Source organism: Pongo pygmaeus, chromosome 15 (genome assembly GCF_028885625.2).
Source record: "Pongo pygmaeus isolate AG05252 chromosome 15, NHGRI_mPonPyg2-v2.0_pri, whole genome shotgun sequence".
Lineage (NCBI taxonomy): Eukaryota > Metazoa > Chordata > Mammalia > Primates > Hominidae > Pongo > Pongo pygmaeus.
The window spans coordinates 41,375,168-41,390,668 of NC_072388.2; the positions used below are offsets into that span (position 1 = coordinate 41,375,168).

A 15,501-nucleotide genomic window follows, 5' to 3' on the forward strand; every position below is an offset into this window, starting at 1 on the left:
GGACAGAAGGCCCCAGGGCTGTGCTTTCTAGAATGTATTTTTTGCTCACATACGGAGACTAAAACTCTATCTCCCTATATCCAGCTAGTTAGTAAAGTCATCTATTCAGGCCACAGATGATGCAATCTATTGCTAGGTTATGACCCTGATGTTATTAGAATTCCTTTGAGTAATAAGCAATTTGAAGCAGTATTGCCCTTATGTCTAAACCTGCAAATAGCACTCTCTTATTACACAGGCCATATAGAACATGCCCTTCCTGCCAACAAACTCCTTCAGTTCTCATCTTGTAATCCTGTGGTTTTGCTTGGAAGTTACTTATGTTTATATAAAAAGAAACTATTAAAAATTTTCTACTGGAGCAACTGCACACAAGGAAGGCCAAGACAAACACAAATCGAGAAATGGAGTCCTCCCAAAGCTGCAGTATGAAAATAAACAGTTAATTCCACACACATGAATGGGTTTCTTTGCTACAGAAAATCCAAGTGAAATAAGGAATGGACATGTTTGACAAGGTTTCGTTTTAAAAAGGATGAGACCCTATATGCGTTTAGTTTTCTGCTCCATCACATTTTTCTCCTGCATTGTCTGATGTCCATAGTGTTAGGTTGTTTCTAATCAACTTCTATGGTGGGTGCTGTCTTTGCATAAGTGTTCATTAAGTTTATCAAGTTTTGCAATGGCCTCATTAAAAGCCTTTTTATTAAGGATCTCATGGTAAAAGATGGAAAAGCTGAGAGCCAGATCATGGGAGATTGGGTGTGTGGGTTGCGTCTTTTTCTTGCTTCTATCAAATGCTTTTTAGTAAGCTCCTTGGGAATTATCTTTCATTTGTTTCCAATCATTACCATATGCAACTTCAGTAAAGTACAAGAAGTAGTCTCTCTTCAGTTTCAGAAAGAAAACCTTGCTCTTTGGATTAGTTGTATTGGCTGGTAAATGCTTATCCAAAAATTCCAAGACCCTGGTGCAGATGGATCTCAGCTCAGACTTCACTTTCTGCTTATAGTCCTTAATCAGCTGCAACTTCTTGTCAGAGTTGTCAGTTTTCTGCTTGAGATAGTCCTTAATCAGCTGCAAATTTTTGTTGGAGGTGTTGGTTTTCTGCTCAATGCTTCATTCAGATGACCTTCCAGGCAGACCTGTGGCCCCTGACCATGGTCTTGTAGGCCACTGAGAGCAGATTGTACTCCTCTTTGGGCAACTGGGCACCTTGCTTGACCACGGCTTTCCTGAATGTGGCCATGTTGAAGCGCTCTCAGCCTGCTTGGTCAGCTTAGCCTTCTGAATCAGCCGTAGATCTACTCCATGACATGTGGTGAGCTGTTTGTAGGGCCAGGGCTGAGGATGAAGAGAGTGATGGTGAGTGTCTACCTGGATCGGAGGAGTTCTTCTCAAGAGCTTTAAGTCTGTTGGCCATAAAAGCAGTCTCCATTATCTTTATAATAAAATTCAAATAATTTATGTGGCTCACCAGGCTATACATTAGCTGGCCCCTGCCTGTTTCATAAACTGCTACAAATATTCCTTCACTGTAGTACAGGATCAGACTGTCCCTGGAAAACAATGTAATCTACATCATTGAAATGTTATACTTCTTCCAACTGCCAGTAACGTTCATCCTGCAAATTGTCATATGACTGGCTTATTCTTGCAATAAGCACTGCTGGTCTCATGTCACTTCCTCAGATGTCTTACCAGAGAACACTATCAAAAATACTTACTGTGCCTCCACCAACAACTTTAGTTCTATTTTATTTCATGTTTTATGTTCCTCATACAGTAAAGCACAGCCTATAGTTTTACTATCTATGGGCCCTTTATTTGACAAGGGCCTTGTCTGGTTTGTCATTCCTGTGTTTCACCATTTAACATTAATTCAAAATTATTTATTGAGTTCCTGAGAAAATATAGAGAATCAGTAAATAATTTTGAAGGAAATAAATAAATCCTCCCGAATATTTATACTATTTCTACATTTATATTGAACAAAATACTAAAAGCATAATTCTGTCACATTGTTTTCATTGATAATAGTGTAAATAGAATTTATAATACGCCATTTCTATCAAAAAATATATAAACTTTCCACACTACCCAGAAACAGTACTGTTTACTTCAATTTACTTTTATTCTTACCTAGCCAATCAATCTGTTAGTCATAGAGAGATTTAAAATTAAAAATGCTTCAGGAAAACCAGAGATGATTATATTTAGAAATATTCAAAATTATTAGTCAAATATACTTTGAATATCAAACTAAATAGCAATATTGAATCAAATTAAGTAGCAATTCTATTTGTGATTTATGTACTGATTATAATAAACTTGATTTTATAAATAAAATATTAATGAGTATATGTCAATATTCAATATAAAATAAAATATAGAAGAATAACTATTTAATATTTAGCTACTTTGATACTTTATCCTAAAAGCTAAAAACATTATTTTAAAGACTTTTATCACAGAAAAAAAATGTGATTTTTCCATGATGGAGACAAAATAATGCATTTTCACAAACTGAGACTTTAGGCTACATCTTTTTTGCTAGGTGATTTTTTTCAATGATTTTTTTCACCTATGGGACAACTAAATAGTAAGGCGTTCTTGCTATTACAATGCTTTAGCCTTCTCTTTTCCTTTTAAATAAGTATATGTCAAGTTCATTTGTGCATAGAATTCAGTCAGGAAATTTTGTAAGTAAATCAAATATTTCCAAATGCTATAATATTTTTATTGATTCTATAAAAATTTTAGAGTTGTTTTTCCAACTGTACATATTGCTACAAAAAGATAAAAACCACATAGGCACTGTAAAATGTAAGTATCCTTTGGGTTTTGACAATCCAGTGTTTCATGTTTCCCTTTAGGCAAGAAAGAAAACACGCAATCAGTCTATGTGATGTGTGTACCAATGTATTGTACTTTTGTATAATGATCATTATATATAAATGATCATTATATAGCTAGAACAGAAAAATTTTCTTCAATTGTTCACTCAAATAACTATTCCAGACTTTGTTTTCTCCCTTGGGAACACCAATTATTCTCTGGTTTAGCCAGTTTAATTCTGAAATTCTCTCTTCTACTTGTTCAATGCATTTTTAAAAGTGTTCATTGTATTTGTATTTTGTAACTCCCTAAGTGTGTCTTTCATTTCCAGAAGTTCTAATTGGTATTTCTTTATGTTATCTATCTTTCTAGAAAATTTTGTATTCATATTCTAAGATGCTTTTTAAATTTCTTTATGATAGTTTTCACCTTTCTCTGGTATCTCTTTAATTAGCTTAATAATTAATATTCTGAATTATTTATCTGGAATTTCGCAGATGTCGTCTTGGTTTGGATTCATTGCTGGAAAGTTAGTGTGATCTTTTGGAAGTGTCATAGAACCCTGTTTTTTTTTTGTCATATTACCAGAGTAAATTTTCTGGTTCCTCCTCAATTTTGCTAGACTATTTCTTCAAACTATTTTTGAATTTATGTTTGATTTGACTGTTTTTTTTTAATTTCTTTTTTCTCCTTAAGGATGTGACTTTAATGGTTATGGTTAATTATAGTCTAATTTGGTTCTTTGTGCTTTCAGGGGTAAAGACTCCATAAGTGTTTCTTGGCTACAAAGAGTCTTTGTATAATGGTTTTCTCATATGCTGGTTGTAGTAGCAAAGTGTATGAGTAGGTTCACCATCTTCTGTGGGGTTGGAAGGGTAGCGGTCTCTTGAAGCTTATCTAATTCCCCCATGGTGTGCACTTTTTTTATTTGTATTTTTTGTTTGTTTGCTTTTTTGAGACAGTTTCACTCTTTTCGCCCAGGCTGGAGTGCAAGGGTGCAATCTCAGCTCACTGCGACATCTGCTTCCCAGGTTCAAGCAATTCTCCTGCCTCATCCTCCCCGGTAGCTGGAATTACAGGTGCTTGCCACTACATCAGATCAATTTTTTTTTTTTTTTGTATTTTTAGTAGAAATGGTGTTTCACCATGTTGGCCAGGCTGGTCTTGAACTCCTGACCTCAGGTGATCTGCCTGCTTCAGCCTCCCAAAGTGCTGGGATTACAAGCATGAGCCACCGCACCTGGCCTTATTTATTTGTTTTTACCCAGTATTTTAATTACAATTTTGATGGTCTGGGCTTCAGGATAGTAGGGGAGAAACCTCTACAGGGGTCCCCTACACAGGGACCCAAATTATGGCTAAAGCAGGTGGGTAAATACAATACCCAATGGTAGACAGAGGTCCCAGGCTTGTCCAAGGTGGCTGAGGGAGCTCTCAGTGAGCTGTACTGATGTCTTATCAGGGAGAAGGGTTGGAGCCACCTCAGATCCCCTGCCAGGTCAGCAGAAAAGCTATCTACCTCCCAGACACACTCTTGTCCCAGTGCTCCAGCTATCCAGATCAGCCAGGTACATCTTTTCATCTTAAGAATTTTGATGATCCAAGTAGAGGGAAATTGTGACTCTGCCTCTTATGCAAGCTTAAACCTGGAGGGTACACTTCCTGGGGGGATTCAGAATTTTTCTCTGTTCAACTTCTCCCCCTGTTTTACATTTTTTCCTTCTCTTCCATCTTAGTACAACACCATCATGCCCAGCTTTTGTTTTTGTTTTTCTTTTTTTGTTTGTTTTTTTTAGTAGAGTCGAGGTTTCATCACGTTGGTCAGGTTAGTCTTGAACTCCTGACCTAAGGTGATCCACCGGTCTCAGCCTCGTAAAATGTTGGGATTGCAGGTGTTAGCCACCACGCCCAGCCAGATGGACTCTTTTATAAATCGAAACCTGGGTTTCCTATTACAAAATACATGAATACCTATACTGCTGATTGTTTTCTTTGCTGTAATTCTTTCAAGCATTTTTTTTAAAATGAATGTCTATACCTCTTACATTCTTGCAGTACATTCTTAACTCATTTCAGTTCAGGTTAGAATTTTTGTTTTTCTATGTGACAATATAAACTTATAATGACACTAAAATTGGGGCTGCTGTCAACTCATCATTGGAGGTAAGCTAGTTCTAAATATTAATTCTGTTTTGTTTTGTTTTGAGACTGAATCTTGCTCTTTCATCCAAGCTGGAGTGCAGTGACACAGTCTTGGCCCAATGCAACCTCCACCTCTTCCTGGTTTCAAGCTATTCCCCCACTTCAGGCTCTCGAGTAGGTGGGACTACAGGTGTGCATGATCACACCCAGTTAAATTTTGTATTTTTTGACAGAGACAGGATTTCACCATGTTAGCCAGGCAGGTCTCAAACTCCTGACCTCAAGTGATCTGCCCACCTGGACCTCCCAAAGTTCTGGGATTACAGGCATGAACCACTGCACCCGGCCTAAATATCAATTTTAAAAAATGTGCCAGGGACTTTAAATAATGTACTAGTTCTTCCTTATGTGTGTAATTTTAGAAGTATTCCAATAAATTATTATTAAATAATTCATTTTATAAAGATAAAAGCAGGAAAGCTATTTTATGTACTGTTATAATGATTAGCATATACTAGCTACTCTATAAAAATGTTACCTTATTATCAGGAAACACATTGCCTGTGGTACATTAATACCTCTGATTTCACTCCATCACTACAGATTTATTGTATTGGTGTACTTATAGCAGAGTATAATATTCATCTAAAATTATATGACTACAATATTCACCTAGTATGATATTTATTTATTAGCAACAAACTACATTGTAAACAAGGTCCCCTATGACAGAGATAATTAAACATAATTTAGGTATGCAAACATTTCACTTATTTTATGGCTGAATAGTATCCTATTGCAAATAGAATACATATTGCATATCTACAATATGTTTAATTATCATATAATACCATATTTTTATGAACAGATGAATAAAGAAAATGTGATATAGATATCTAATCATCTGTTGATAGACATTCAGATTTCTTCCATATCTTGGCTATGGTGAATAGTCCTAAATAAACATAGGGTTAAAGATATCTCTTCAATATACTGATTTCCTTTCTTTTGGATAAATACCCAGCAGTGGGATTGCTGGATTATATGGTAGTTCTATTCTTAGTTTTTTGAATAACTTGTATGCTGTTTTTCACAATGGCTGTACTAATTTACATTCCCTCCAAGAGTGTCTAAGAATGTCCTTTTCTTCAAATCCTCATGAACATTTGTTATTTTTCCTCTTTTTGATAATAGCCATTCTCATTATGGTAACATATTTCATTGTGGCTTTGATTTACATTTTCTAGTGATTAGTCATATTGAGTACTTTTTCATATATTTGTTGGCCATTTATATGTCTTCTTTTCAGAAATATTCTAAGATCCTTTGCCTATTTTTAAATCAGAAGGTGATGATGATGATGACTATTATTATTATTGCTGTTGAGTTGTTTGAGTTCATTGTAAATTACGGATATTAATTACTTATCAGATGAATAGTTTGCAAATATATTCTCCCAATCAATGGATTGTCTCTTCACTGTATTGTTTCCTTTTTTGTGTAGAAGCCTTATAGTTTAATGTAGACCCATTAGTATATCTTTGCTTTTGTTGCCTGTGTTTTTGTAGTCTTTTGAAGCCATAAAATCTTTACCTAGACCAATGTACTGGAGTGTGTTCCCTATTTTCTTTTAGTAGATTTATAGTTCTAGATCTTTTGCTTAATCAATCCACTTTGAGTTTATTTTTGTATAGGGTGAGAGATAGAGTTCTGATTTCATTCTTCTGCATATAGAAATCCAGTTTTCCCAGCACAATTCATGAAAAAAGGTGTTATTTTCCCAATTATGGTCTTAGCATCTTTGTTACAAATGAATTGGCTATGAATATGTGAATTTACTTAGCGGTTCACTATTCTGTTTTATTGGGCCATGTGTCGGCTTTTGTACCAATGCCATGATATTTTGTTTATTATAGCTTTTTATTATATTTTAAAATCAAATAATATGATGCTTCTAGCTTTGTTCTTTTTGTTCAGTATTGCTTCGGCTATGTGGGGTCTTTTGTGGTTCTATACAAGTTTTAGTGTTTTAGCTTTTTTTTTTTTTTACTGTTTCTGTGAAGAATGTCATTGGTATTTAGATGGGAATTGCATTGAATCTGTAGATTTCTTTGGGTAGTATAGTCATTTTAGCAATATTAATTCTTCAAATTCATGAGCATGAGATATCTCTCCATTTGTTCATTTCCTAAATTTCTTTCAACATTGTTTTGTAGCATCTGTTGCAGAGGTCTCGTACCTCTTTAGTTAAGTTTATTTCTAGGTAATATTTTTGTAGTTATTGTAAACTTCATTACTTCCTCAATTTCTTTTTCAACTAGTTTGTTATTGGTGTATGGAAACAATACTGATTTTTGTTTGATGATTTTGTATCCTGCTACTTTGCTGAATTCTTGTTTTAGTTCTCAGATTTTTGGGTGGTGTTTTTAGGTTTTTCTATATGTAAAGATTATGTTGTCTGCAAATCCTAATTGATCGTGGTGTATCTTTTTGAGACACCATGTTATTGGATTTGGTTGCTATTTTGTTGGTGATTTTGGCATTCATATTTATCAGAGGTATTTAGGTTTAGTTTTCTTTTTTTGTTACGTTCTTGTCTGGTTTTGGTATCAGGGTAATGCTGGCCTCGTAGAATGAGTTAGGAAGTACTCCTTTGTCTTCAATTTTTTTGGAAGAGTTTGAGAAGAATTGGTATTAGTTCTTCTAACTAGTGGAATTCAGATATAAAGCCATCCAGTCTTGAAGGGCTTTTCTTAGTTGGGAAACTTTTTATTACTTATTAAATCTATTTATTGATTATTGTTCTGTTCAGGTTTTTTTTTTTCTTTTTGGTTAAATTTTGGTGTGTTTATATATCCAGAAATTTATTCATTTCCTCTAAGTTTTTAAATTTGTTTATTTTAATGTATTCATATAGCCTTTAATGGTCCTTTGTATTTCTGTGGTATAAGTTGTGAAGTCTCCCTTTTCATATCTGATTTTCTTTATTTGGGTCTTCTCTCATTTATTCTTGGTTACTCTAGCTAACAGTTTATCAATTTTGTTTGCTTTTAAAAAATTGTATTTTGTTGATTCTTATATATTTCAATTAATATTCTTAAATATTTCTTATTAATATTAATAATTTCTTATTAATTATTAATTTATTTCTTATTAATGTTGATTCTTAAACATTAATTTTCAATTAGTATTCTTAAATATTAAAAATATATTTTTAATATTTGTTTTGTTTAGTACTGCCCTGATTTCATTTTTTTCCTTCTCCTACATTTTGGTTTGGTTTGTTCTTCCCTTTCTAGTTCCTTCAGGTGCATCTTTATGTTTATTTGAAATCTTTCAACCTTTTTGGTATAGAAATTTATCGCTTTAAACTTCCCTCTTAATATTTCTTTTACTACCTTCTATAGGTTTTAGTATGCTGTGTGTCCATTTTTACTTATTTTAAGAAAAATTTCAATTTTCTTCTTCATTTCTTAATTGACTCAATGATCATTGAGGAGCACATTGTACAATTTCCATGTATTTGTACAATTTCCAAAATTCTTGTCTTTTACTTACAGTTTTATCCCATTGTTGTCTGAGAAGACACTTGATACGACATTATTTTTAAAAAATTTGTTGAGACATGTTTTGAGTCCTAATAATATTGTCTTTCATGGAGAAAGTTCCAGGCACTGATGTGATCTCTCTTTTGAACTTCATAAATGCCCAAAGAAACTTACTTAGAAATATGAATCATCAATGTATAATGTTTGTCCTTTTTTATTGTTCCTAGAGGGCTTTTATAAAAGCAATTCATAAAGAAGAATATAGTAATGACTATTGGCACTGGGTTATACTCATAACAATGCTAGAATAAAAAGCTGATATTCTAAACACTAAAAATTAATTCACAAGCCAGTATAAAACACTAGTTCAATGTATTCCAGAATAATAATTTTTTTCCTAAAAAGCTACACAAAATGCCAATATCTCTGCAGATGTGATATTAATGGACATTCTTCATTCAATGAAAATGTGAGTCATTAATATTATATGAATGCTTCTATTACATGAAGTATTTTCTTCCTGCAGAATGAGTAGCCCATTATAAATAGAAGTAAAGGAGGTTTATGAATTATCACCATTATGCACTTTTTTCATTTTGTTGATTTTTTTATATTTTTAATATTTATTTTGTGTAGTACTGCTCCGATTTTATTCTTTTCCTACTCCTAATTTTTGGTTTGGTTTGTTCTTGCCTTTCTAGTTTCTTTATGTTTATTTGAAATCTTCCCACTTTTTTGATATACACATTTATTGCTGTTTCTCTCTTAATATTTCAAAAATCACTATTATAAATTTAATCGTTACAAAAATCACTATTATAAATTTAAGGGATAATAACAGTGCAAAAATGTAGCATATGAACTCTGTATTTAAAAAGTATCCATTTATCTTCTGCATGATTTTCTTTATTTTCTCACTTTTAGGCAAATTGTATTTTCTATGAATTTAATAAACAGTGCATATGTGCCACTATGTTTACACATGATAGTAAGTATTTGTGAATGTGGCTAATGAGTTCTTCCCAAAGACTAAGCATTCATTAATAGTAAATCTCTTTTCCCCATGAGTTATATTTTATGTGAACATTTACCAAACATCCAAATAACTGGATTTCTCTTCTAGAGGTTTTACAGTTTCAGGACTTACATTTAAATCTTTATTCCATTTTGAGTTTACACTTATATGAGATAAAATAATGGTCCAATTTCATTCTTCTGCATTTGGATAGTCAGTTTTCTCAATGGTATTTATTAAAGAGACTTTCCTTTTCCCATTGTCTGCTGTTGATATTTTTGTAAAAAATTAATTGATCTAGGATGCATAAGTTTATTTCTGAGCTCTTTATCCTATTACTTTGATCAATGCATCTTTTTTTTTCCTTGCCAGTAGCATACTCTTTTGATTACTATAGCTTTGTAATATATCTTTAAATCAGCTAGAGTGATGCCATTACCTTTGTTCTTGCTGAGGAGTGCTTTGGCTATTTGGGTGCTTTTGTAGTTTCATATAAATTTTAGGATTCTTTATTTAATTTCTGTGAAAAATGACGTTGAAATTTTGATAAGAACTTCAATGAATGTGCAGATCACTTTGAGTTGTATCAACACTGGGCAACAATTTCATATACTTGACCCCAAAACACAAGCAACAAAGGCAAATAGACAAATGAGATTGCATTAAACTAAAAAGCTTTTGCTCAACAAAAGAAACAATTAACAGAGTAAAGAGACAACCCATAGACTGGGAGATTATATTTTCAAATTATAAATTTGATAAGGAGCTAATATCCAAAACATAAAAGGACTTCAAAATACTAACAACAACAACAAAAATCAAATAATCCTATTAAAAATGGGTAAAGGACCTGAGTAGATGTTTCTTAAAAGACATAGAAATAGCCGTCAGATATACGAAAAAAAATGAACAACATAAGTAATCATCAGAGAAATGCAAATTAAAACAACAATCTATCTCCTCACTCCTATTAAAATGACCATTACTGAAAAAAAAAAGATAAATGTGGATGAGAATGTGGAAAAGTAAAATACTTATACACTGTGGGTGGGACTGTAAATTAGTATAACCATTTTAAAAACAGTATGGAGTTTCCTTAAAAACTAAAAGTAGAATTATCGTATGGTCCAGCAATCCCGCTTCTGTGTGTTTATCAAAAGAAAGTGAAATCAGCATGTTGAAAGGATGTCTGTATGTTCATGTTCACTGCAACGTTATTCAAGATAGTAAACATATGTAAACAACCTAAGTATGTCTCAAATGGTAAATGGATACAGAAACTGTGGCATATGTACTTACACACTGGAATAGAATCCAGCTTTACAAAGAAAATTTTGTCATTTAGGACAGCATGGGTGTATCTAGAGGAAACTATGCCAAGTGAAACAGGTCAGGTACAGAAAGACAAATGCTGCATGATCTTGCTTAAATGTAAAATCTAAAAAGTCAAAATCATAGAAGTAGAGGGTGGAATGATGGCTACCAGAAAGTGAGCATGGGCCAGTGGACCAAGAAGGTGGATATGTTGGTCAAAGGCTAAAAAGTTTTGGTTAGACAAGACAAGTAATTTCTGGTTGATCCATTGCAGCATTGTGACTATAGTTAATAATCATGTATTCCATATTTCGAAGTTACTAAAATAATAAAATGTAAATGTTTTAATTACAAAGAAATGATAGATTTGTGAGATGATAAATGTGTTAGTGTGGCTTGATCATTGTGCTATGCATACATGTGTATAATAACATCACACTTTACCACCTAAATATATGCAATTATTATTTGTCAATTACAAATAAAATACAATTTTAAAGATAGATCACTCTTGAGTTGCCTCAGATATTGTTAGATAAATGCATCTTTCAACTCCAAAGCCTGCACAGGTGGTGTGTCACCAAAATTATCCATTTCAATATCACTTTCTGAAAATTTTATTATTTGAATCGAGGCATTTTTTTCTACTATTCTTTCTTTCACTATTAATATTTAATACTTCCTTCTGATGGACTGTGTAATCTCTAGGTCAGACAAAATCTCCAAAGAAAAAGACTAAGGAGTGGAATGAGCATTCTCCATTTCATTGTTCATGGTGGTTTTCACATGTATTTTACTCCTACTCTATAGCAAACATCTCTACCGGGGTGTTATGTTATATTCCAACAAAATATGTGGTGGGTATAGTTATCTGTTCTCTGATATCTTTTTGGTTTCCTTAACATCAAGACGAAACAATCATTTACAGTGGCTACTAAATGCCACCTGTAATTAAATATTTTTCTTTTTTTTTTCCTTTTCCTGATAGATATAAGCAGCTATCTACATGCAATCTTTAGCTTCTTTTTTCTTTTCTTTTTTTTTTTTTTTGGAGAGGGAATCTCGCTCTGTCGCCCAGGCTGGAGTGCAGTGGCACAAACTCAGCTCACTGCCACTCTCGTCTCCCAGGTTCAAGCAACTCTCCTGCCTCAGCCTCCCGAGTAGCTGGGATTACAGGTGCATGCCACCATGCCCGGTTAATTTTTGTATTTCAGTAGAGATGGGGTTTCACCATGTTAGCCAGGCTGGTCTCAAACTCCTGACCTCAGATGATCTGCCCACCTCGGCCTCCCAAAGTACTGGGATCACAGGTGTGAGCCATCATGCCTGGCCTGGCTTCTTTCTTATCTCAAAAAAAGTTACTAAACACATAAATAAATAGAAATATGTCATTTTTCTTGTCCTTGAGAGTTTCTATTTTGACCAATTGAACTAAAAAAAAAGGCTCAAATTCAGTTTACAGTTGACAAACTAAATAATTGATATTAACCCTGCTTCTGAAGACAATTTTAAAAACTGGTGAAATAGGTTTTAAAATTGGATTTAAAATGTGATATCAAAGATGATGAGGCATTATTGTGCGATGGCACAGGAGACTGCAGAAACTTTAATATATGAGCCCATCATAGAAGCACATGTGCTTCAAAAACAGTTTGATGATATATATAAGAAGCTGAGAGAGTGAGCTATAATTTTGAGACCTTTAAGGGCCACAGGAACAATGACATATCCAGAGACTGTCAAGATTTAGGACTCTAATAATTCCATCACCCAACTTGGAAATGGGACATTAAAGAATTCATTAACCAGCTCATTCCCAGACTATGGCACTCCAATGAAAAATTCTTTTTTTTTCTTTTTTTTTGGTGGAGTCTCGCTCTGTCACCCAGGCTGAAGTCTAGTGTGCAATCTTGGCTCACTGCAACCTCTGCCTCCCGGGTTCAAGCAATTCTCCTGCCTCAGCCTCCTGAGTAGCTGGGACTACAGGCTCATGCCACCATGCCCAGCTAATTTTTGTATTTTTAATAGAGATGGGGTTTCACCAGGTTGGCCAGGAAGGTCTCGATCTCTTGACCTCATGATCCACCCACCTTGGCCTTCCTAAGTGCTGGGAATACAGGAGTGAGCCACTGCACCCAGCCTCCAATGAATAATCTGAGTGCTTCTACACCTGGATGAAGGCATCTTAAATTGTGGCTGACTTGAGGTGCCATAAAAATGCAAATAAGAGTAAATTCATCTTAGTCGTCGAATCATGACAAGTATTAATATATTTTAAGCAAATGACCAGATTAAATTCATAGATAACCTGACACATGCAAGATTAGGTAAAATAAGCAAGAATAAGTGAAAAAAACATTTAAAACGACTAATGGGAAACCAAGATACTAAAAATAAAATTGTTCCAGTATAAAAAGTAACTATGCACAACATGTCAAGAAGAAAAATTCTAAGCATAAATATTTTAGGAGAAACTAAAAATTAATAAAAATTAGCACAGCATATTAGAAAATTAACCAATTAGGTACTCTAGACTACAAAATACAGTAATTGAAATCAATATAGCAGCAGATTGTATATAGCTAAATAAAAAATTAGTATAGTATCAAAAGAAATTTTATAATTTATTGTAATAAGATACTAAAAGATGAGAAATACAGCACAGAATGTAGAGTACATAGAACATAAAATATAATTTTATAGATATGATGAAAGATTTTTAAGACGCGGAGTAAGCTCAGAAAAGCCAAGAAAAATGAATAAGAAAATAAATTTAAATATAGACACAAAAGAATATCTTACACACAAATAAGGGTGAGAAAGACAAGAAAGACAGATTGCATTGCAACAACAGTTAAACTGAGAGCTGACTTCTGTACAAACACTAGAAGCATGAGACAGTGAAATGATATCTTCTGTGGACTAAAAGGGAAAAATGACAGCATAATATCTACATTTACATAAAATGCCCTTATAGAATGATGAGAAATTAAATATAATTTAAGCAGAAAACTGAAAAATTTGGAACAGATGAACCACAGTAAATGAAATTCTAAAGACTGTTCTCTTTAGAATTTCACATAGACCAGAAATCATCTAAGTAAAATGCCACAGATGAAAAAAGGAATAAAGAGAAAAAAGGGAAAAGAATGTTAAATCTAAATTAATGCTTACTTTAAACCAGTAACTGTGATTTTCCATAATTACTTGAAGACAATAGCAAGATATATATATATATGGATTAAAGTGTTCTATATGTGTTTCATTGCTTCAGTGATGAATAAAGGTATTCATTGAGACCAGATTAGGTCAAGATTGGTAAATTTAGCATGCATCATTCAAGATAATCTAGCTTATACTGAATTTACACACATCTATACATTTCAGTGGCTTATAATGAAAAGTTTTTTTTTTCTTACACTGCATGTTCATCATCAATCACCTGGAAGCTATGTTCCAACGGAAATATTGCATATTGTTATGCTGAGGGAAAAAGAAAATGACAAACCATGCTCTGAATGAACATAATGAGTAGCCTATCTTATTCTTCTGTTCACCAAGTATTCAGTGTGTTCACATTACATATATTTCCCCTTTATCACTACAGTATTTGACCACACCTGAAACACAAATTGGAGAACATATTCTACTGAAGAGTGAGGACATATTCTACTGAAGAACATATTCTACTGAAGACTGAGAACATATTCTACTGAAGAGTGAGGAGTTTTCTCAACCCATTCGTGTATAGTAATTAAGCACTTTTTTTTTTGAGAAATGAGAAGTGTCATTTTATCCTACATGAAAGCTAACATCGTGGATGCTGGTAGAAGACACAAAACTCCTGGATCAGAGATAAAAGAGTTTATTTTCACAGCAGTAGTAGTAGCCGTAATTTCAGGATTTTGTGTGTGTGTGTGCCAGTACACTGATCCCTAATTCTCACATGGTGACATGAAAGGCAAGATGGGACTTCGTGTGCAGTGAGTGTGGTTCAGAAAAAGACCCCTCAGTTTAGTATACCTTATCTCTTATAATGGGAAGTAAACATGCCTCCTTTTGTTCTGTAGAGATATCCTAAATCTTTCAAGACTATAAGCAAACCTTCCTATAGATACAGAAGGAGCCACTATGTTTTTCAAAGTCATTTGCTATACGAACATTCTTGAAAACATACTCTGAAACAAAGGGCAGTCTGTGCCCTGCTTCACAAGACACAACAACACAAGAAACCTATGGATAATTGCTTCCCAACAGTTTTAAGCCACAGAAAATCATGGTAATGTATATTCCAAGCTTATTTTTTGCCAATATAAATCTAAAAAAATTAGTCAGCTTTGTATATATTTGATTCCAGTCAGGCATGCGTAGTAATAACCACAGACAGAGATACTATTGAGTATATTTCTTTCATTGAATTAATAGTTTTATCTGAGTAATTTTTTAAATTTTTTTGAGATGGAGTCTCACTCTATTGCCCAGGCTGGAGTGCAGTGGCATGATCTCAGCTCACTGCAACCTCTGCCTCCTGGGTTCAAGTGTTTCTCCTGCCTCAGCCTTCTGAGTAGCTGGGATTACAGGCACCCACCACCATGCTTGGCTAATTTTTGTATTTTTACTAGAGATGGGGTTTCACCATGTTGG

General features: G+C 33.6%; 1 pseudogene; it reads right to left on the bottom strand.

The window, feature by feature from the left end:
* Positions 1-553: 553 nt before the first annotated feature.
* On the bottom strand, positions 554-1,679 carry LOC134738092 (14-3-3 protein theta-like; annotated as a pseudogene).
* Between the last annotated feature and the right edge of the window lie 13,822 nt (positions 1,680-15,501).